Source organism: Drosophila simulans, chromosome 3L (assembly GCF_016746395.2).
Source record: "Drosophila simulans strain w501 chromosome 3L, Prin_Dsim_3.1, whole genome shotgun sequence".
Classification (NCBI taxonomy): Eukaryota; Metazoa; Arthropoda; class Insecta; order Diptera; family Drosophilidae; genus Drosophila; species Drosophila simulans.
The window spans coordinates 12,405,378-12,430,674 of record NC_052522.2 but is presented as its reverse complement, the minus strand read 5'-3'; the positions used below and the strand labels follow the sequence as shown (position 1 = coordinate 12,430,674).

General features: G+C 41.9%; 1 pseudogene; it reads right to left on the bottom strand.

Moving 5' to 3' along the window:
• Window positions 1-3,154: 3,154 nt before the first annotated feature.
• Window positions 3,155-20,230, bottom strand: LOC6737850 (annotated as a pseudogene).
• Window positions 20,231-25,297: the final 5,067 nt, after the last annotated feature.

The window sequence follows — 25,297 nt, the reverse complement described above, 5'->3', positions numbered from 1 at the left end:
CCCCTCACCTGGCTGCGAATCGCCCCGATCCTCCCCAGATCCGGTCCAGAAACTGTGAGTAAAGGCGATCGCCAACGAAGCAACGGCGGTGTGGCCATCGTTTGCAGGATTGCAAGAACATTGTTCTCGTTAAACAGAATCATGTACAGGGAGGCCTGTACCTTGGAGGTCGATCGTGGTCACAATGTGCGATCCGATGCGGGCCACACAGGAATCCCCCCTCCAGGGAACAGATAATAAAGACAAACTAACAGAGAGGTTATTTCATTGAGGATCGTGTTGGTGCCCGGTTTCTAATGACATCTATGCAGTCTAGTCGGAGTTATCTCGTCCAGCAGATTCGGGACTGCAGACTGGAGATCCCGAAAACCGCAATGACCCTGATCGCCGCATGAGCATTATCCGATCCGGTCTAGCGCTAAAAGGGAACTCACGGCGAACCGAGGGCTGAGGGCCAGGATATGGAGGAGTGGCTAATGCGCCGACACCCCGCTGCGAGGTGAGCACACAGCCGCCTATAATTGAGTTATACATTCGACTGGCCAACTGACCCCTCCGACTCTCGATCCCAATCCCGATCCCGATCCCGAATCCCTACCTCCTCGGGAACTGCCAAAAGGTTCGCAGCAGCTAAGCGGACAATGTTTTGACATAAATAAATGCTTGAATGACTTTAAGTGATGGCAGTTTACTTTGACTTTCTATACCCAAACGCAGTTTGGCATGATTTATGGGGCACGATCCAGGGTCTGCTCAAGACATTACTTTCGTATACAGATAGGATTCTACATACATATGTACGTATGTATATGCTGACAGGGGCGGAGGGGTGGGTCCCGATGCTAATTCTTATTCAGGTAGTAAGCGGAAAACAATAAATATATTCGCAGCCGTCCTTTATCGACCAGCTCGGTTTCGGGTTATTATGATTTATAACAATGCACAATAACTGGATCAAATTTATTGCGGGTATTAAGGTGATTGAGCATTGTCCCCCTACAAATTAGTTGTCTTTAAAATATTTGAGCTTTACGATGTATTGTATGTGTGGCGACAATAAAATAGTTATCAAAATGTGAATATATAATTCATATAATATAATATATCAACTTGTAATTCAAAAGCCTAATTAAATCGAAATTATTAGTCACAAGCATTTAAAAGAACTTAAGATACTATAGCCAATTATATTTTAAATTGCTTAAATTTGATTTTAGCTTTTAAGTACATTGCTATAGGAATTACACAAGATTTCAATATTTAACAATTTAAATAATATTTGTTTTTAACAGTTTTGAGTATCTTTGATTTTATATTGTTTTGGGCCAACTCACTTCTCTAATGTATGTTAAATGATTTAAAAGTATGTGATCACTTTGTGTAATCGACTAAGAAGAGAGCTCTTTTGTACAATATCTTACTGACAATAGAATAGTTATTGATTTATAGAAAATCCAATTCTAGATCATACTTAAACTGGGACAGTCATATCTATATGGGAAATATAATATGCTGCAGCACGTAATTAACCACATAAGTATGCTTTAGAAAGTGCATTTAAGAATACGTTGCATACTCTTGGGCATATGTGTAAATTAATGCGCAGTGGTTGCGTATGCGTGATCGTCTTTAAATACGTGGATCGAATTAAATAATTAGGAAATTATATATATATTTCATAGTGAAAATCGGAACCAGATCTCTGCATAACATTATTAATTGTCTTGATCACTTAATAAATTGAGTGAAAGTAATTATTCCAATATATTTTAAATTATTGTTTTGATTTGAATGGTTACGTTTTTTTCGTTCCATTCATTATGAAACTATCAATAACAAATTTTTAATCCCGAATATTTTACAAATTTTATATCAATTTAAAGACAATAATTTTTTCTTTGTAAAATATCATAATCCGAATATAAAAGCGTATAAAGAATGTAGAGCAGGTAAACAATATGTTTCAAACTGATATTTTAAATAATAGTTATATTTACAAACTTGTATCCTTGGGCTTTAACTTCTTATTTTCTTATAAAAGTTCAAAGTATAAATTATTTTCTCCTGTGAGTCAATTTATTGAAAACCATTGCCAATTTAATAGAATTTCACATTTATTCCATTAGGATAGGTAATTGGGATGTTCTCTGAATTTATGAATAACATAATGTTTCTTGTTTATGTTTAATATTATCAACTATTTAGTACCTACAATTACAAATTTCCAAATACCCCAACAATTTTTGTTTTAGCATGTAGTCAGTGGCCGTGTAAAACATTATGTTTGTTTAAATGTTTTAACAATATAATTCTGCAATCATATGTGGTTTTTCAAAAAGTGATCCAATGAGAATGCTTACGAACATCAATAAAATTTTCTTTTTACACTCATTTGCAACTAAATTCGATTCGATTCAGTAAAACTCCATCCTACTTCGATGTTCATTTTTGTGTTTTCAAATGTGTGTTCATTAAAATGTAAGTCTATTCGTTTAACAGTAATGCATTACAAATTAACATAATTAAATCTAGTTGCTTTCATCAAGTCCATCATGAATCATTCAGCAGTTGGTTGGTAAGATATCTGTAATTAAAGAATGTATTAATAGTTTTTGATCAGTACAAAGATAAATAACAAACCATCTTCTCTAGCTGATATAATGGTCCTGGGAAATCTAAAAATTATAAATTTGTAATGAAAGTGCATAGAATTTTAAATTGATGCAATATACAAACATCGAAATTTATCCAAGAAATTTTTTTTCCGAAGCTAAATGACGATATCCTGCCATCAAAGGATTCACGGCTCTCGTTGACTGCCCAGTCAATCATTAGCTATAAAATAATTAGAAATCTTTAATTATTAGTTTGCATGTTTACCTTTATTCAAAATACACGTATACTTGCGATTGAAAAGGGCGAAGAGGATGGAAACGAGACTCCACTGCAAGTGGAGACAGCTTGTCTGGTTCGACTACCTGTTGGATGTGCACACAGTTGGAAGTGGTGATGCTGCCCGGCTCATCCATCGGATAAGAATCTGACTCAATGGATCGAAAATGAATGAATCAATTTCATACCAAAATCAAGTTTACTTTTGTCTTAATGCCACGAATCGAGAATGCATCGGCATTTGGGCTTTCCACATCTGAAATATCAAGAAGATTAACCGTAAGATAAAGAGTTTCCGGTCAAACAAAATAAATGACACAACGAGCTGCGTACAGTGATGTCTTGATAAGATGGTCGTATAAATAATTAGTAAAATATGTAAAGTATTTAAATTTAAAATAGTAATGCAAATAATTTCATTTAATTCATTTTATACCATTCTGAATAATTAATCCAATCAAATAAAATATTTTAATGGCACTTTTTTAGTCGAAAGAGTACAGCTTACATTAGTTGTAATGAACCAATTAAGGCGCAATGATTTAATGATACCCGGTGATGATTTAGAAAAGTTTTCTGGAAACTGAACAATGTTTCTCATATGCGAGGCCCCACTGTATCGAGCGGCAAAATATTTGAAAACAAAAGAACTTCTAAATGAAGCCCCAATACATTTGGGCTGTTGAACGGGCATACAAAGCAAATAAACACGTCGCTTTCCATTCGTTCCCCACACTTCACGGCCAGCTAATTAATGACGTTGGTCAGTCGGTTGGCTCAGTTCGGTTCTCCCTCGATGCCAGCCGATCGGACCGGGCCAATATAGAGTGCAGGGCCTATGGAGTGATGCCATTTTGGTTTTCGTTTTCGTTTTGGTTCGGGGTTTTTGAAACTGGGACCCTATATATATACATATATATATATATTCTTTGGCCCGGTGACGGTGTCGTAAGTGAAGTGCCAATAAACACGTGATTTACTTAAGCTGTGATCCGAGCGGCAGGGACGTGGGCTCTCTGGATCTCTGGAACGGTCAAAATCATGGGGCTTATCGCTGCCATCGGCCATCAAGATGCCGCTCATTAATTTTAAAATTAGGCGGGTTTTCAAGAAGCGAAGAGGCACCGAGAAATGATGTCCACCTTTTGGTTGAAGACCGACTAAACTGGCCATCCCAAACCCATTTCCCAATCCCCGGTGCCCGGTGCCCGTTGCCCGTTGCCCGATGCCCGATGCCCGATCCCCGAGAGACCCCGATGCATTGGCGACCGACCATGAGTGCATAAATTAATTAAGTCGGTCGGAATGGGAACGTGTCGACCTTTTGTCTGGCATTGTGGCGAAGATGGCGGCTGTGGCTCAGAGCTGAGAGCTGAAAGCCCCACTGCACGTATATGTAGATACAGATACAGATACATGGACGAAGGACTGGGGGACTGTAGAACGTAGGACGCAGAACGTAGGACGTTGTAAATTAAAAGCCGCGGCCGGGTCCTTTATATGCAGCTCCACCACAGTCACAGACTGAGTCATTTGCATTTTGCCAGCCGACCAGCCTGATTATGAAAGATGCTGCGTGGGTGATAAATGGTCGTTGTGTCAGTCCGAAAAAGCGAAAACCCCCAGCGATTGTTGCACTTTCGAGAATCGCGGGGAATGAATCGCTCGGCAATGGTCTCATTCAACCCCATCGCAAAAGGGCAAATGGTAACCCCTTGCTGGGTGAAGATTAGCCCAGACGTCCTGCCAAAATTTATTTGTGTGTTCATCCCTCGACTGCTGACAAGGGACGTGGCCAAAAGCCAATGCCAAAGCCAAAGGCTACACAAATCTAATAGATGCCGATTGAGATTTAATTATTTCACTTAATTTCATGGCTGACTTCGTGGCTAACTCGCCTGTCTTCGCAGCGAACAAGTTAATGAAGCGAATAAATTTCTTGGCAATTATTTTGCGGATTGTTTTAATTGACCGCAAAGGGCTGCCTGCATAGATAAATGAGTGACTAGCCAAAGGAAACGAGAGGATAAGACATCGAAGGACGCAGCAGGAGTTCGCTAATTAACTAATTGGCAAGTCGTTAACTTCTGAGCCAAAGGGATTTCCCTCAAGCAAAGATGAAGCAACTACACCTGCAATTTGTACCAGTCCACATCTATTACATAGCTCGCTTTTCTTTTTTCACACGATCTTCTCGCATAAAAACCGACTTTGTTTATGATGAGTGATTGTTATGAGTTGTCAAAAAGGCATGCCACACGGCCGCATGTGTGAAGGTCCTGTGCGCAGGGATGGTTGTTGTGATGGCCACGGCCGTTAAGCAGGAAATCCACCAGGATCTGGTTAGAGTATGCCGTCAACATATGCAAATAGACTTGTCTACGGAGTCAAACCGAAGGTGGCCAAGAGGACGAAGTACCCGGCGTGGTCCTTCCATCGGTTTTCCACCCTCGCATAGGTACAACGCTGTCGACACCGCCCCCTGATAACAATCAACCCCGTGCGGCGGCATCGCCGGGAGTTTACTTTAATGTTTTGACAGTAAAATAAACATATCCAAGTGCGGCTCTCATCAGACGCGAGTGTGGGTGGGTGCATGGATAGCTGGGTGGTTTTTTGGTGCGCATGCACACGTATGTATTTGCTCCCCTACCTTTGTAGTTTGAGTGGCATCAAATGTGGCAGGGTACACACATGTTAGCACCGACGGAGGAGGAGAAGGAGGACCGCCGCCCAAGCACATAGATGTCAAATATAATTCATCATCCTGGCGAAACATCAAAGCCAGCCCCTGCATGGACCAAGGACTGAGGACCAAGGACCAAGGACCTGGGCACAAGGCTACCGGCATGAGCAAACACAAAGTCGCCAACAGCATCATTATCAGTTGGTCCACTGTTTTTGCCCGGTCAAGTGGGCCAAGCCAAAATCCAGAGTTTCGTCTGGACAGGGTGTCGAAATGAATGGAGTGCACTGGAATTTGTAGAACTGAAATAGAAATCATGAAAGTTTGATTCTTAGATTGGCTGAATATAGCTTTATATTTAGCTTTACACCTTTACACTTAGTTTAAAAATCAGATTAAAACATTATTTGAATTATATTTGGAGATATGTAAATGATATAATCTTCTTGGGATGCTAGTTGGGATACATATCCTCCCAATGTTCTGGAACGTTTCCCATTCTGTTAGTGTACTGAATAGTTAGTTGGTTTGAATTCCCATAGCACTATCAACTTTTTATACGTAGCACGGCAGAGTTTTTCCAATTGCTCAACTTATTTATAGCTGGCTTTTTAGAGACTCACTGCTTTACCGCAGGGCAAAGAGCGGCACTTAGGTCGAAGGATTCGCACGACGTCCTTTTAAATAATTAATGTCAATTAGAGCCAAATCTAACTTTGGCCATCAGTCTGAAGGACTTAAAAAGGCACAAACTCTTACTCGTTTACCTGTTCAGTTACTGCTAACTGCTAACGGGAACTGCCTGATGTTGGGCTGTCTGTCATAAATATTTTATAACATCAATTACCAAGCACTTAACTTTCATGAATTTAATACGAAAGCTTCAGCTGCTACCCAGGGTAGATACTCACTCACTCATTCATTCACTCGCTCATTCATTCACTCGCTCATTCATTCATTCATTCATTTATCTTGTGTGCCAATGACGAACAATCAACACTCAGCACTCGATGTCACATTTTCGCAGTCGATTTTCTTCGATGCGAGACAAGTGTAAGCCGGCAAAAAACACACATCTGCACACATATGTTTATAGTATCGATATATCAGGGTATCCTGGTCCATCCGGAGCGACCACCCCAAGAAAGGGGACCATCCCGAATTTGGTGAAAATACCAAGACTGCCGTGATTTACTTCCCCTTCGGTGGAAGAGAAATCCCAAATAAAATAAAATTAAATACGCATCAGGAGCACAAGTGCTTAAGGCCCGCGGCCAGGTCTTCAGTCCCTCGCCTGCCTGATAAAAACAATATCAATGGCCCACCCAAAACGGGGAAAAAAAGCCCAAAATCCCACCCCCTTTTTCCCACCGAAGGACGAGCGTTTGGGCCAAGATTGGAGGCAAGTATCGCATGAAGCGGCGCGTGCCGATGACGCACAATTCCCCCATTGATATTCATGGTCGATTTTCGACCCGATATACTATACGATACTACCCGTTCCCATTCCCATACCCAAGTTCATTCGCAGGGCAGAAAACAGAGCGGAAAACAAAACGGTGCACACATAAATAAATAAAATTTATGGCAGCCAGTCGTCCCAATTGGATTTCGGGGCACTTGTAGTGGGTCTTTGATATGCCCGATTATTTCTGTTTGATTGTTTGATTAGATCGGCGGGCCGGAATCCGGTGAAATGTGGCCAAAGGAACAGCACGCTTAGTGGCATATGCTGACTAAGTTACTCCTGCGGCAGTGAGGGGCATTATACTGATTAATTCGATTGGAGGTGCAGTGATATAGTATATATGAATATATAGTATTTATGATGTGTATTCATAGGATTCATAAGGACTGACACTTTGAAGAGATTATACTCACATTCCGAATTAAGGATATAACTTTTCAAATGTTTAAGGTGTTAAATTCATAAGTTCTAGAAGATATAAACCTTATTTTTACTACAGTATGCATATTATATCATATGTGTTAGTTTCATTAGCTTCTTCCTGTACAAGTTTATATGAATGGTATAAAATCCATTCAGCCATTAATACACTTCCTAATTGTGTTTTCCCTTCTCTCAGCATCATTGCAGCATCTATTAATTTCAATTAAATGTGGAAGACAAACTCCCCTTGAAGTGCTATTTAACTAATCCTGGCTACAAGGACGCACCCCCGCGAAGAAGGATTGATTTCCATCTGCCCAGTCTCACATCCGCAGCGTTTCAGCATTTCAGCATTTATTCCGGCCAAATCGAAAGGGCTCTAAAGTCTCGGTTTATCTAAATGCTGCATTGTACTGCTAAAGTGTCCCCTGAGATTTTCCGAGGCGTTGAAGCGTGCCACCCCGGTTTTGGGCCAACAAAATGCAGTGGTTTCCGGTTCGCCAGCGACCCCAGGAACTGGCTGTGTATAGCTTCGGCTACAGTGGGAGTTAATTCGCCAAAGTCAGTAACCTCATCAAAGAACGGCTAACCGTCTGTCGACTATGAAGCCGGTTGGTGGGGGTCCTTCGGCTGTGGGGTGTCGTCTACTCCACCGTCGCCGCCACATTAAATTCACGCCAAACGACGTGAGGCGCATATGTTTATGAGTCTCGTCGAGATTGAAAGCCAGGGAGTGGACGGGCATGGAGGTGGCATGGAGTGGCATGCCCATGGTTAACCGAAAGCGAGCCAGGACGCTCCGTGCATAAAAGCCTCATGGTCACCGTTTGCCGATGCTCAGCTCTGGGCTCTTGCCTCTTGGCTTTTTCTCCTCGCCGCACGCTGCCTGCTAATGGATTTCGTGGCACTGAATTGAAGGGTTAGGGTCATGGGAGAAGTGGCAGTGCCAGTGGATGAGGCACAGGATGGGGAGTGGCAGAAGTGGCAGCAGTGGCCGCTTTTGGCCGCGCAGCATGCTTTCAATTTACTTCCACTTCCTCCACCAGACGCCCCGGCTTTGTTATTGTTGTTGCTTTGACTTACGCACCGTGAATGAATGCCAAAGGCGACGAGGGGGCGGGGCAGGCGGTGATGCCCGGGGATGCGATGCCACAGGACGATACACGGCACAAAATCACAAGTATGCATTATACATAATATTGAATTTAGATGCATTTTATATGACTTCATTTCCTTTCATGTATGTAAGAAATTTTACAATAAAGTAATGCCTAAAGAACTTATAAAAATATTATAAAAAATTTAACCATGACTAAAAAATTGTATTGGCAGATATATGCAGATATATTTATAACATAATTTATAATTTATAAACCGAATCAAGAACTTTGCTTAAGAATTATCTCAGAAATATATACCTATTGGGACTTTTTAAAGGATTGTATGTATTTATATCAATTTTAAATATGTCCTCTTTTTAAGTCCCACTAACATTTCTCTCAGTGCACAAACAGGCTTTCGGTGCACGCGACTTTCACACTAACGTAATAAAGAGCTCAACGACACTCAAATTGAATACGTCTCATGGTGCGAATGCCGTAATGATTTTCTATGTGGAACTCGATGCAGATAATGGGGCGATCTAGGAAACCACCCAAACATCCCCCTAACCGCCCAGCCGCCCATCAACTCCCCCCTTTTTTCAAGGACCACCCCACGTAGCGTCTGCAGGCTGGGCGTTTTTGTTTTTGTTTTGGTTTTTGTTTGCCTGGTGATAGAAATTAACCCCTCAATTGAGGTTGAATTTAATTTGGCGCAAAATGGCAAGGGGGTGTGTTCCATCCGGTGATGGTGAGTGTGTGTGTGTGTATTTGGGTGTGTGTGCGTGCTTTCCGGCGGCTGCTCACTTCGCTGCTGAAAGTAATATCGCTGTTAACGCTAAAGGGCCATTGTCAAATTGTCTCTTATTAATTATGATGATGCGTGTGCCGGTTTTCCGAAGGGGTGGCTACTACCCACCCACTACTACTCGAATGTGGAATGCAAATTTCTGGATCTGGATGTGGATTTGGGTCTGGGTCTGGGTCTGGCGTCTTTAACGTAATTTATTGCGTTCTGCTCGGTGCGAACGGCTTATGGCCCAGTGAAAAGTTAAGGCCGTAAGGGTGTGCTATCTGGTGGGAGTTTTTGGGGAATATCCTTCTGCTATTTTCGGAGCAGGGCGGGATGAGCACGGAGTGGAGCACGGCGATAAGGTGGGCAGAGAGTCGTCGACTCCGGGTGAATTGATTTGGGACGAAACTATGCACGGCACCCATGCAAAGTTTGCTTAATTTAGCTCAGACAATGGGGCTCCAGTGAACAATGGCGCACAATGCCATCATCATCATCATCATCATCACCACCATCACCATCGCCATCATAGGGAGCACACACTCTTGTGGTGACCATAGAAGCCCCCACAATCGAGTTTTCGGGATCCTTCGAATGCAATTCGACAGCTTTAACTCCCGAAGGAATTTCGAATGAAGACAGCTAAAAATTGTAATCAAAAAGGGTTAAGAACTGCTCTATGAAGCTTTAACTTTAAAGTGTTTGAGGAATTTACGCATAAAGATCTTAAGAAACATACTTTAACTTCAAAAGATTTTAAGGCATAAATAATGCAAATACAAGACTTGTCTAGTTTTTTAAGCTAATCTGTTCTTTAGTCAAACCATTCGTTTAAGAATCTCTCTAATTAGCATCTCGCGTTCATTGTTGCATTGCAAACTCCCCACACGATATGTGACTAATATAAGCCAGTGGACACCTCAGGTGTTGCGGCATGCCACATCTCTCAGTCGCAGTCGCTGCAGCTGGATGACCCCCAAAGCGCCACAATTTATGGAGGCGCAGCAAGTCGCCTAGCGCCCGCTGATCGCCTCTTGCGAATCGCGTTACATTCACCGGCGATATTTCACTGCTTTATTAAGTTAATTTCATATATCACAACTGCAGGCGCCAGTCGCTTGTAGGGCATTTGACTGGATGAGGATGTGGATGTGGATGTGAATGTGGATACTCCCGCTCTCCTTTCGACCAGGACAAGCTGCTCTTCGCAGCTTGAGCTCGTTACTTTGATGCATTTGGGGCGCGCGTTTATTTGTGGACGCCACTTGCACAACAGCGGGGCACTACACTTGGCGAAAATCTATAGTTTACTTATTCATTCAACTTTAAGGATCTCAGATGAAAAGAACTAAGATCAGAACTAAGTTCAAGTAAAGGTATATTTCACTCAAATTTATAATTAGTAAATGAATATTTTTCTATTCTATTACTTGCCCGAACCATTTACTATCAAGCTTAATTTATTAAATATCTTTCTTGACACGATATCTAACCTTAGTGAGACAACATTCCCTTACTCTTAATATCATCCATAAAATTCCATATAAACCCAATATATTCACATTTCATATACAATTAAACTTTATTTATATAGTATTTTCTCTGTTGTACTTCATAGTTAGTATTTTCTTTCAGTGCACTTCCTTCAAGCTGACCAAGCTAACTCATTCTGGCGTTTGCAACTGCATTAAAACCCACAACTTGGTCTCGATTAAGATAGCTCACCGAATCTGTGGCCCAAACGAGCCATGCCCAAATTGGCAACATCACTCAATTGATTTGCAGGCTCTTCCCCCAACCCGTATCCCCTCATCCCTTACCCCATGCCCCTTCCCCCACAAAAAAATCGAATGTTTTTTAGGGCCGGCGACCGCCCATTAGCCACATGCGCGCCTGCGTGACACAACGGCATCAATCAAAGTTTCACCCGTTCCCATGACGTATGTGTTTGAGTGGGTGGTGGGTGGTTCCACTTTTGGGTGGGAGGCATTCGGCATTGGGTTTTCGCGGCTGCCGGGGCGACTTTTTCCATAGGCGTGTTGTATTGGATTTGTGTGCGCCGGCTGCGCGTAAAAAGACATTTTGACAAATTCAAGTAGCGCCATCTACACTCGACTTTAATAGCTTTTATACTGCTTGTCACGATATTTCATCAGTCAAAGGGGCCGTGGCCCAAACCACGGCCCACACACAAGAATAAATGGGTTGACACACACACACATGCCACACGGTGGCAGTTGGAATATAAAAGAAAGAAAAGAAGGAGCCCAGTGGAAGCGCGAATTTTATTCGATGTTATTCCCATTTGAAAATGAGTTATTGACACATGTAGCCACCCCTCGAAAAAAATATAGGCAGAGCCCAAAAACCGCAGGACCAGCTCTAGATCCCCAATCCCCCGTCTTCCGTTTTCCGATCCCCCGGAAAACTTGGAATCATTGCGTGGGAGCGGCCGGGCAAAGAGCGCGCATAAATTTTGGCTGCCTAAATAGAAAAAAGCAAATAAAACTGGGGGACTCCTCCCCTTTGTTTTTCCCCCCGATTGCGATTTGCCTGCTTTCTTTGCTCCGATTTGATTTATTTTATTTGCTTTGTGCGGCGCCGCAAGTGCTTCGCCCAATGGTTTATTAATATCGTAGGCGTTGCAAGTAACGTGCCGCTTGTGTGTGTGTGTGCCCCAGTGATTCGCCAGCCGGATACGTTATTATATTATACCATATTGCCACAGCGCGTGGAAAGCGGCTAATCAAATATCCCTCATTATGGTCGTTATAACTTGCAACACCGGCGACTACACGAGTTATTTCGATTGATGTGGGGTTAGCCCAGCTAATTTTGAGGTTTTTTTTGGGGGTAAAATCCAAAATCGAAGAGTTATTGTGGTTAAACGAGCTAAGTAAAAGTTAACTCTATCGATATAAACATTTGCAAACTTATACTTTAAAGATGTTTCTTAAGGAGGCTTGGATTGTAGATAAGAAAGGAAGAATAGTTTTGAAACTTCTCAAAATTTATTAAAAATAGCGAGTGATTGATTGAAATAGCGAGTTAAGAAAATGTAATAGTTTTACAAAGTCTCATGCTAAAATGAAACTGAAAAGAAAATATATTGTTTAAGCGTATCTAAGTAATCCAATAGAATATGAGCCATAATCTAATTTCAAAACAGTCACATTCCTTGAACAAAACGAACTTAAAGTTCTTAAATTCACAAAGATTCATGAAAACAGCCAAGATTGAATGAAATAAATGACCATGAAAATCTTTAAATACAGATGAGTTTACACAAATACCTTCCCTTAAAGACCCCTTGTGGCCAACTAAATCCCGACTAAATGGAGCAGGATGCCAGAACTAGTTAGATGACTGATTGATGAAGTAGATGAACGAACGGACGAACAAGTGATGAAGCGGATTGCGTACGTGTGTTGCCGCATTAGATATTCATACGCACCGTGGTCCGGATTTGGCCACCAGGAATAGAGATTTGCAGATTTTGGGGGCGATGAGACGAATGTCCTGGGGCCGCCCAGCCGCTGTTGCTGTCTGATAAATCACATATTTTCGCTGATCAAATCAATCTAATTGACATCACTCAAAATGATGGCGGAAAAGTTTCCACATTCATTTTCGCATTTGCAAAAAGAGCAGCAAAAAAGCCGGGGGAAAAAATGCGAATAAATGAGTTCCACCCCCAAAACGAACGCCCCAGGCTCTGTTTTGGTTTAATGGTGGCTCTGTTTTGCTCTTGTGGTGCGTTCCCATTCCGCAGAATCCAGCATCCATCTCCACATATATACCATGTAGCCCACCTACCATCTGCCATCTCCCATCTCCCCAGTTGCCTATGCGGTAAAGCAGCGTGATTTATTTTCATTCCGATGGCAACGCCACCCAAATTCGACGCTCCGTCATCCTGACATTCGAATTGAAATGCAAATTCTGACGAATGTGCGCTGGTTTTGCGCACATACCCATCCGGACGGAGTGGAGCGGTACCGGGACGTGGGATGGGGTTACGGGAATCCAGCGAGCAGCGACGGATTGACTGACGAATGACTCCCGGCAGCCAGCGGCGACAGTAGGCGGTAAATGAGCGAGCTATCCATGTGTGTCACTTTCTGGAATCGGGAATACCACACTCCTCCTATATACATACACCATGCATCAATGTACACACACTCACTAATGCCCAACCGTATCCACATAGATATGGATTTGGATCTGGATGTGGATATGGAATAAGGGGTATTACAGGTATGGGGCGCACCTTCGCATGTGCGTGCCATTTCACATGCAACCCACGCCATTTGAATTGAATAGCATCTCATTTACTCTCGCATCATTATTTTTTATTCGAGGACGAAATCCTCCGGCTGGCAAGCCGTGTCCAATCGATTACTGGAGTGTGGAGTCGCCTGCCTTGGAATATATCGAAGGAGTTATCCTTTAAAGTGGATTCAAATGAGCACTTCAAGCCTGAGATTTTAGACCATTAACTTGACGGGATTATTAGAAGCTATTCATTTGATTTCTAAACTATTGTATCTGCATAAAGCATCTGCTTTGAATTTGTTACTTCAATAGTTAATGCTCCAGTCTTTAAAAAAAATCCTTTTCTAATTACTTTAAAAAGAGCCCAACTTTCGGAGCCCAACATTCGGAGCCCAACTTTCGGAGCCCACATCCACATCCCTAACTTTTAGTTCCCCTTATTAATGTAAAAGAAACCCAGGCTATGTAATCAGGGTCTATGCTTCCCACATGGGCAAATACTCACCCGGCAACTCCGGCACTTTGTCCATCCTCCATTTTCTAATGAAAACTGTCGGGCATCGTCGGTTAATTCAACATCTGCAAAATGCAAGGATGTACATATTTTTAAAACAATGTCTGCTACCAGGCGGGCCTACTTAAAGCCGGGGCATCATCCGCACGGAAAGGATTCCGTATCCCGGAGACCGTCCATCAGCCAGGACGTATGTAGTACGTGGTGTCGGCCAGCATGTAAATGCTGCTTACAGGCCCAGACAATATTAACAATTCCCCGCAACTTGGCCGACACCGTGCTCAAAGAGTCCTGCCTCTGCGCGTGTGTGTGGGTGAGTGTGGGTGTGTGCGAGTGTGGGTGTGTGCTCTGGGTGAGAGCGGACATTATATGCACATAAAGTGCTCTGCTCCTTCAACTGCAAGCGTCCTGCGGCAACCATGTTTGTGTTTTTGTCCCCGCCATAGTCGCTGCTCCTTGGCCACGTTAACAACTGTATCCCTTGTGGGCGCTCTCATTCGATGTAGGCGAGGATGTGGATGTGCACGGGGATGGCGATGGGGATGTCCTTCGTGCCCTGTTGGAAATGCCGGCAGGCCGTGTCCTGGCATCGTCCTAAAAGTATGCTGCAAAGTTTTTTCGATTTTAGCGAAATTCGGCATGATCGTAAGAGTAGAATATTTATGTTCATTCAGGGATGAAAGTGCAGCATAATATCCTATAAGTTCCTTAAAGTTTTGTTTAAAAATAATAAGGATTTTAAAAATTATACAATTGTAAGCTAATATAATATAATATGAACTATTCTTTAAAGTATAGTTTTAGAGCTAATTTTCGTAAAGTTCAGGACCACTTGTAAGATACGTGTCTTACGTTTACATTAAGTACCTCACAATAATTTAATATATATTAAAATAAATGGATACCATTGTCCTTAATTCATTAAAAATCCGTACTCCTTATATCAACATATCCTTAAACCATCCACATATGAACAATCATGTGTGACTAACACTCATGTGGATGTGCCTCCTGTGTGTTGTTCTTGGACTTCCACCGTTGCACGTTGTCAGTGACGTCGTCGTCGTCGTCGACGTTCTCGTTCTCGTTGTCGTTCTCGTTTGGCGTTGTCGTTTGGCATTGTTGTTGTCGTTGTCGGTCTCGGCGGTCCAGTGGAGTCGAGTCGCTGGTGGAAGGAAAGTTGTTCAAGTGGCAGCTTAATTCGCATAAAATGAAAACACGCTGTCTACATTGTTCCTACAACTTTTCGAGTTTTTTATGGCACTTAAAATGGCTGCTAGACAAAGGCTTAACAAACGGCTACTGCAGGATCTACGGCTCCTGCTCTCTCATTTTGTAACGTATGTGTGTGCCCCCCTTCATTTTGGCCAACTTGAAGACAATAATGGTGTATCTAACTGGCTTATTAAAGCTGGTCCGGTCTATTCGCAAAAAATGCCATCTACTTCGCTCCACGCTGAGGTGAAAAAATCAAAGTGAAAGCCAGGCAACTGATTCACCATGTGGATATGGATATGACCCCTTTTTAAAGTGTCACCTCCACAGCTCAACACTCCTGGCCGAAAATCAATAAATGCAAATTCATTTTTATTGTTAACATTTAAATAAAAGGTTGGACTTCATGGGCAGGATACAATGTAAAAAGCCGGGGAATGCCACCTCCGATAAACCAACATCAATGAAAGCACTCACATTTTTTTACAAACTCTACCGTACCTCATCCACAGGCAGCAGACCTTTGCGGATCCACATCCCAAATCTCCACTTCACCCAGTCCACCTGCTCCATGGACATCATGCAGACATCAGCCATCGGGGTGTTAAACGGAATATTCGCAAATAATCGACATTTTAAAGCAGGAAATTTAAGGAATTTAAACAATCACTTTCCGGTAATGAAACTTGCAATTCAATTTGAACTTAAATTGATGAGTACATAGGTCAGAAACTAGCACTCAAATCCAAGTTAAACTTATTATTTTTTAGGAAAATAATATTGTCAACTAATTTCCAGTTATTATTCATTCACTTACATTCATAATCACATATGCATCTTTACCTTTTTAACCATTAGGATATATGTTTTAAATCTAATTTTTGGGTTTTAAAATGTAGATGCAAGGAAGTTATACTTTGAAGTAAAATGTCATTTCTACTTAAGAACTATCACCCCTATGAAGTTCAACGTCTAGGGATGATAATAAAGACATTATATAAGAATTTGTGTCGAAAAAATTTCACTACTTCCTGCAATTGGAGGCTGGTATTTTTTAATGACAGCCAAAGGGGTTGCCAAACAAAGCGTGCCAAGCGAATGAACAGCTTAATCGCCAGCACGAACGCTAAACACTCACTGTACAAGTGGCTCCCGCTAAATGCGACCCCTAAAAGCCATAAACCAAACCCGTTCGTTTCCCCGTCCGCTAGTTGTTGGTCTTTTCATAGCTGGACGATTTTACTGCCCAGTCTCAGCTGGTCCACTCAACAATTCTAGATTTATGAGTAGTTAAAAGTTCGGAAATGATCTGATAAAAATGTGTCCCAAAGCAGTCAGTCATATTAATTTATTGTTCGCGAAAACAAATAAATCTTTTGTATGGATACTAGCTAAATTTACTATTCATTGCAAAGTAGTGAAGGCGTTTTCTAGTTGCGAATTAGGAGCATAACATATTAATCACAGATGTAATTATAACAATAAGCAAAACCAGTGATTTTACGTTGCCTCTATTCTCATTCAAAAACAAATTCCACTTTTTATGGTGAGAATGGGATGAAAGCATTAATAAAATATGTTTGTTTAGAAAAGAAAATTAGCAATATTTCGCAATAATTTACACACTTAACAAGGCTACCCGAAGAAATGTGCGTGCAGCGCTGCTCTGCATCGAAATAAAGTATTCATATAAGTATTCATATCGCACTCATATGGGTGAATGGCTGGTTGGCTGGTAGGCAGAGGCGTTGAATTCAGTCTACCATCAAATGAAACAAATTCTAATTTAGTCGAACGCGAGAAATACATAGTTGCATGCGAACAAAGTAGACTCGTTCCTAGACGTTCCTAGGCACGATGAATATTCACGTTTGCACCGAAATGTAGAAATTGACCCAAAACCCGGGAATTTTTGCACCACGAGCGTGTCAAGCGAGTGTTTAGGAATTAAACTTAACTATATTTTGCTGGCACTGTCGATGCCCAAAATGTATTACCCATTTCTGGAGCAATCAATCGAGTGCCTAAGGTATACATAAGGTATGGCAATTCCCACAGACCAAAGCCACGATAGCAACGACCCTTCGTGTAGGTCCAACTTCTTGCTCCACTGCACCCAAGTGCAATCCGGTTGCATGTGGATGTGGATGTGGATGTGGCCAAGTGGCCGTCTCATTTCTACGGTGTTGCTGTTGCAGTTGCAGTTTAGCGGTTATATTCTGCATAAATGAATATGTAATTCATTTTATTATGGTGCAAATTGCGAATTGAATTGTTTTTAATTATTCCATACTCCGCTGGCGACCGCCAATTTTTCCAAACCGCACACACAAAAAGTCTAGCCAGTCGGTTAGTTACGAGTGTATGAGCACGAACAATTCGTACTCATACTTATTCGCGATCGGAAACAAAATACTTTTGGACACAAAGACTAAACAAAACTGTTAATTAAGTTGGCTGTACTAGCTGTAGTATGCATGGTTTTAGCGGAAAAGAGTGAGTAGATTTAAATATAATTGTTGCATGTTCGCCTTTTTCGACTCTAATTATATTTCTCGAGTCGAAAATAATGCAAATGCGGAGATTCATGAAAAAAATTCTTTAATCTAATTATTCCAATTAAACTTAATGAGCTTAAATTAATAGGTATATTTTATACATTATCGCAATTACATTTGGAAAGTTGAATTAATAATAATAAGTTATTCGAATTCATTATATTTAGTTACAATTTTGCGCTTTCAGATTTTTTAAGAATATGCTGCTATGGTCCTAAATTAAATTGAGTAAATTAATAGAGTAATAAGTAACTAGTACAGATTATATATACTCCCTAGTATTTTCTTTTAAGTTTTCAACCCCAACCTAAACGTTTTAATTTCAGAACCCCTCGAAAATTCAAAAACCGATAAATCATAACACTAGTGAATTTGACCTGTGACATGTGCACTTAACACATACTTTAGTTTAATACACTTTACGATGACCGTCCTCGGACCATCAAAGTGAAACAAAAGTGCTATGCAAATTTGGCCTGCGTTTCGTGTGCGCCTCGTAGGATATACATACATATAACTTGGTTCTCGACTGGTTCTCCGCCTTTTGGCCATAACAAGAGCGAGGCCAAACTGGCCTAAAACAGCTAAAACAGCCGGCTGCGGCTGCTTTCTTCAACTAATTAAAAATTCCAGCGCCGCAATTGCGAAATTGGCCTCTTATCGGTTGGTATCATCGACGCCACGAAGGCTTAAACATGATGCGCTGATGAATAGCTGCCTAGGCCAAAGGGAGTATGGTACATACATACATATACATACTGTACGTTTTGGTATGGGGAAAATGGAAAAGCATATTTATGAATACGATTATTTAGCCCATGATAATTTTTTGTTTCTCTCGCTTTGCAGGTTTATTTTGCAATGTCGATGCGGCGATGTGGTGCCCGCAAAAGCGACGGAGGCGTTTTGCGAAACAATTTCTGTTTATGGTCGCAGACACGCGACGTACTACTATACATAGTTGCGTGGCTTTTCATCATACGAATAAAAAACATAAATAACAAGCCCAGGAGAAAACTCTTTCGCGCTGCCACCGGGCATTTTTTAAACGCATTGCATTTCGCAAGTCATTTCTTTGCGCGCCGCGGCGAAATTAATGAAAACATGGTCCAGCCCTTGGATTGAAAGGATTCAGGAGTTTTGGCTACCAAAATCTTACGTTTTTAGATGCAGAATTGCTCTGGCTAAGAAAACCTCCCTTTCAATAGTTTTACTTTAAATAAATACTTAAATATTTCAGTTCAGTTAAATAGCGAAATATGAATAAAGACAACTATATACGTATAAGAAATCTATGACACATGTTGTTTTGAGTTATTAATTAAGCCTTATTGATTTCGAAGTATCTGTATTTATAAATTTTTTTAAATTATACATATTTTTATAAGAAAAAATCTTGCAAAATTATAGTTTTGCCACCTTAACCAACTCGCCAATCAATTGATCAGCGTAATTATAGCCACTCATATATCTGGTAGCGCTTTATCTGATTTATCTGATATCTGAATTTTATCTAGTCATGAACTGGCTAGATATAATTAAATATCACAATCTATATTAAAGTTCCATAATAATTCTAGTACTATCAATATGATAAGTTAAGTTTTTATAAATAAATTCAGAAGGTGGCTTTAAAACCTTAGAGAATATTAGGTGTCTGCTTTTTGATCTAGATATCATAATAACATGTAATACCTTCACTAGACTACAATGTTGTGTTATAAATATTTAAAGATTTACTGTATAAATAAAATCTTCTAGTTAAACTTTACCACCTTGATAGTTTTACTTTCTTATACCGAACGTATCACGCAATTGTAGTAAACAATACTCACATGGTAGCGCTGTGGGACCTGGGTTCAATTCAGCCCAGTTAGTGGCGGTAGTAGTTGCCGTTGCCGTTGCCGTTGGGTGCAAAGTCCACGAGGAACCGGGGGTCACTTGTAAAGCTTCATCGTGTCCGGGGTCAGGGCGTTGCGTTATAAAACGCCAAGACGTTGTTGACAAGCACGTGACAGTAAACTTTGTGTGTTTGTGTTTGTTTACGCCGTGTGGAATCGTTGATCTGGCTGATATGGTGCTCCCCACCTTGGCCCAATCAGGGGCACGCACTTTTGGGTTATTCACAACTTTCGGATATTTGCCACAAACGCACCCACCTACAGCTAATACCTCCACCTCCACCTCCAAATGCCGCCCACCACCCACCGCCCAGTGGCACACAACCTGTTTGTTCGTTCGGCCTTGCGCGCCCACTCTCGCCCATGATGTGCGCATTACCGAGTTCGAGCGCATACTAGTTGTGTGTTGCATGTTCGCTTTTGGCCAAAAGCGCCGCACTCGGTTGCAAAACAGAGAGAGAGAGAGAGAGAGAGAGAGCGGCGCAGAGCGCCAGCCAGAGCGGGGGTTCGAAAGTTGCGCATGTGCCGTGGAAAACGGGTTTTTCTCCTGCGGTGCAAGTGAGACGGTTGCATATTCGCGGGCGGCACTGCTCTTTCCAGGTGGGCGGCGGGCGGTGGGCGGTGGTTGCAACTGGAACATGGAACGTGGAAAACGCTCCGCCTCCTTGGACTCCGCGAGATATATGGCCAAAATGCTACGGCAGGCAGCCTTGGTATTTTTAGGTTACGAATTTGCCCAGCTTTTAATTAGTACACATGGTCGGAAAAACCAGGAGGTGGTGGCATATTCGCATGGCCAGTGGGCGGTGGTGGGTGGTGTTTTGGTGGGTGGCGACTGTTTATGCTTCTTTATCATACCTGTGATCCAATTTAGAAAAACCATGCAGCCGGTCAAAATAGCCAATTAACTCGCTGCTGATCAAAGGCAGAGCAATTCCCGTTCAAGGACTCCAAAAAGGCCACAAGCGATCCGAAAACTAGACAGCTTTCGGTGGATTTTGGTGCACTGGAAAAAAATTATTATTAAATATAAATTTCTAATTAAATTTGAGAACTTAAGGTAATATTTTATTATTTATCGAATTATCTTAGTAATTAGCTAAAACATTTCATTTGAAGTATTTATATGAATCTCTTCGTAAGTGGAGGTAGATATTTTGTTAAATGTACAACTAAATAAATCATATTAATTAAAGTAATGCTCTTTGTAAATGGGGATCCACTAGTTTAAGCTATTCCAACGATTAACCTGACCTTTAATAGCTACTAGAAACTGCTTTTAACAGTTCTTTGTTTCAAAATGAATTTAATTTGATATTCTAAGTGTACTTGAACCCCCGCACACATGTGCATTAGCTAGGTGGTCCAGGAGGGTGGGGTTTTGGGGCCTGGGATATGGCTGCGCAGAACACGAGATAATCAGGGGTGCCCAGAAAGGGGCCTAGCCGGCTCTTTGTCGAAAATTGCATCCATGTCATGCATGCGCATCCATTCATTACCTAGTGGCTGAGTGGTTGGAAGACAGCGTTTGGCGTTTTGTATCCCAGCAAATATGCCGTGTTCGCATGTTATCCCAAATGTCCCTGGGAGCTCAACAGCCCCCGTGGAGCCCCGCTGCCCCGCCTTCTTTTTCCAGCCCCTGGCCAACCCCCCTCAGCAGAGCCCAGACAGTGTGTACTTTATTTTGCCGAACGAACAAACATCTTGTCGGACGAGCAAGCAAATGACTTTTCCCTTTCCCGAATTTTCCAACTTTCAGCCGTTGTCCTTTCTGCGTGCCGTCCTTTTTTGTAGCCCATCTATCGGCACTAGTTTGGTCTCGGTCTGCCCAGTTTGTGGGGGCAACGCCATCGAAATCCTTTCAGGTGATTCGAGTAAGCCCAAAATATTGCACACACTTTGGTGGGCATTACGGGATTTTAACAAGGTGCAACAGCGATGGCTTCGAATAAAGGAAATGATAGTTAAAACCTTTATTCAAGTTTAGCAAACATCTTTGTTTTCAGTCATATAATAGTAGGATGTTTCGTGAAAATAAAAAAACAATCACCAAACATTCAAATAAAATACTCGATATCTTTTTCTTTCATTCGACGTTAATGCTATCGAATGATTTATTTTACAGCCCATCAGTTAAATTACTTTTATACGGTAGCCACAATTAGCTACTGATTTAACAAAGTGCATTCCGATTAGAATAATTATGTGAGCTGGCATTTAAGCCACAAGAAGCTCTAAAAACTAATAGGTTAAATTCGCATATATGTAGTATAAAAACCCATTCACAAGCGGCCAGTATTTGTTTAGCATTTTATGAGGCGCTCGGCCACAATGGCGCAAATAAATTGTATCTCACGGATGCTGGGCAGCATCTGTTCGGTTGCGAGTGCTATCAGCATATTTATGGACATGGTACAAGCAAAAACCTATGACTCGCCTATCATCAGCTACAGCACCATGATCTCAACGATGGCGAATTTCCGCAACTGCTCATGTCGGCGACTTCGAGTTTTAAATGCGATCTGTGGCGCAGGTATCCGCGAGATACTTGCGCTGCTGCCACAGACAGCGCACAGCCATCGCTGAGATGGCCGCGAAACATGAGCCAAATAAAAAGCCCATTTGCACACAAATTTACTTCCAAAATGCCCAAGATGCGCATCATTCAAACCGAGTGTCCGTGTGGAATGGAATGGGCCACGGTAACTGGACACCGGATGCAGATAAATCTTTGGACTGCCGCTCCTTCCATCGCCCAGTCCCGACTTTCTGCATCTTTAAAAGCAAGTTGCGTATGGTGGAGCCGGGTGAAGTTCCATCCAGTCCAGTCCCAGTCCAGGTGAAGTCCCTGGGATTGAAGCTCGATCGGAATCACCAGATAAGCCACCGATCACCAGCAACAATCCCTGCTCGCGGCGGTGCGGCGACAAACTTAATTGCGCCTATTCCTGCATTAATTGCACACACACGCGCGAGGATGGCGTCGTTCGGCCGCCGGAATGTGTTAATTAAATATTTAAATTATTCGTATTCGTATTCGAATTCGTACATTGTGGATGCACCGCATCGATCCTTCATTACTCGCATATCGCTCGAGAGTGCTAAATTTAAAGATGCGGCACGCACGGCTCGCACCAGCACTTCCTTTCCTATCCGCGGTCCTGCCTCGCAGGACATTGTACACTTTTTGGTCTAGACTGTGTTGCGGTCATCGGGAAAATAACAACAACCGCAGCAGCGGCAGCATCTGTGAATGTATCTGTATCTGCATGGGCATCTGCATATGCATCTGCTGGCTAGAGACATCCGACAGTCGCGTTCGATCAGCGGGCATTTTTAATCGCCATTCAACATTTGCGCTGCAAGGGGTAAATATAGCTAAGTACATTCCAAATTCTTGTTGTTATATATTATTATTATTTATATTATTATTTAAATCATATTTATTAATGATCAGACGGACAATATAAGAATTTCAATGTAAGAAAATCTTCACCCAAAATAGAAGTAATTTTTGTATAAAGATTCAACTTGTAAAGTATTTTTCCAATTTTTCTCGCCGTGTGTTTTTATTGAAAAGCGGAAAAATGACGCCACGCGTCCTTTGGGCAAAAGCCACAAAACATTTTCATTTTATTTTTACACGTTCGGGCCAAATAGAAGCCATGGAGGCTGGCGGTGTCCTTGCGGTGGAGCAGTCCAATTGGAATATATATTAATTAAATGTAGTTGCCCACGGCAGCGGGGCTCATTGCCAATTGTCCAGTTTGGTTCGCCAATTTTCCCGGTTTTTCGTTTATGTTTTATTATGCGGCTATATATTTTTTTATTATTGCTGGCCGGGGAAACTGCAAATGCAAAACGACGAGAGCAATAAACATGCAGGCCATCTATGCGCGTTTCGGCATAGATAAATTTGAAACTAGCAGGGAGCTACAAATTAGAGCTGCTGGCCCAAAGCGCGGCCATTTGGGCCATATACATGCATATAGATATCCCAACGAGGTAGTTCCATCAGCGGGCGCATTGAGCCGTTTAAAAGCCAACCGCGTGCAAGTGGAGTGCAGTGTGTATGTTGCATTTTGTGGGTTGTGCAACCGCGGAAGTTTCGGTGGGGGTAAGTGGCAGGAGCAGCGGGAACGGCAGTGGCGTCCCGTGTAACCGGCGGCGGGGGCAACTTCCAACTTCCCACTTTCAACTACCAACTAGCAAACTACCAACTGCAGCGCCAGCGCTCTAGAATGAGTTATTGGCCTTGTTGGCGATTTTATTGCCACGGCGCAGCCATAAAATATGGTAAATTATAGCGGTTTGTTGTTTTGGCCATTTTGTAGCCGAATAATGTTCAACGTTCTACGTGTGCGTCCTCAAGCCCCAATAGACCTGTTCATGTTTCAGCCCCGGATTCGCTGCACACGCCCACAACACAAATGTGGTCTTGTCAAATGGAAACGCGACAAGTTTCTTTGTTTAACAAAAAGGCCCGAACACGCGCCGTTATCATATATCAATAGACCCACCGAATGCAGGCAATATTTTATTATTTTCCAATTTAAAATTAATCGCGTTTGCAGCGCGTAAACCAATTATCCGAACAAAATCGAACTGGAGTGTGTTATTTTTTCGAATTTATTGTTTTAACAATTTGATGGAAGGCTTTTGTGTGGGGAATTCCAAATAATAAATAAATTCTTTCCAAAATTTAATATTGAATGTCAGTTAGTTCGCCAATCAAGCTGTAGTTCAAAACTTTCTAGAGCGAGAAATTGAATCAAATGTCAAGCAATTAATTGTTTGTTTCGTTTTTATTGCCCCAAATCATATTTAACGCAATTAAAGATATGCATTCCAGATTATCCACACTACCCCGAATTTGCATGTGCCAAAAGCATTTCATTGTGCCTGACTTTTCAATTGCAACCACCCCGAAATGGGAAAATGGGAAACTGGGCATCAGATGCTGCAATCCTTTATGCAGGCGCAGCGAAATCCTTTTTGCCACATTGCAGCGAGGAGGCAATTGTGCGGAAAACCCCTAAACATGTTTTGGGTTAATTTAAAATGTGGCCCGGCCCGACTGGCACAAAACAAAGCGCTAAATTAATGTTGTCATTTTCCACTCGGCGGCTAAAATGGCCAAAGCCAGCCTCCACACAAAGCCAACTGGACTCATTATGATCTGGACTTTGTTGCCTCGTGTGCGCCAGTTGGCAGTTGCATCATCCCATGCATTTGCGAAAAAGTGCAATTGACTGCAGATGCTACCACGATTTGAAGCGGCTAATTTGAAAATTCCCAAATTTATCTAATTGTCTTCAGAGGGCCATGGCCACCCATTCGAGCTTTAATTAGTTTTGCCGACCAGTTGCAGATATTAAAGTGCATCGCATATAAATCATGGAAAATAAATCAGAAATAAGTAAATTAAAGTATTATTAAACCTAAGGATTTTAATATATGATAAAGAAATCA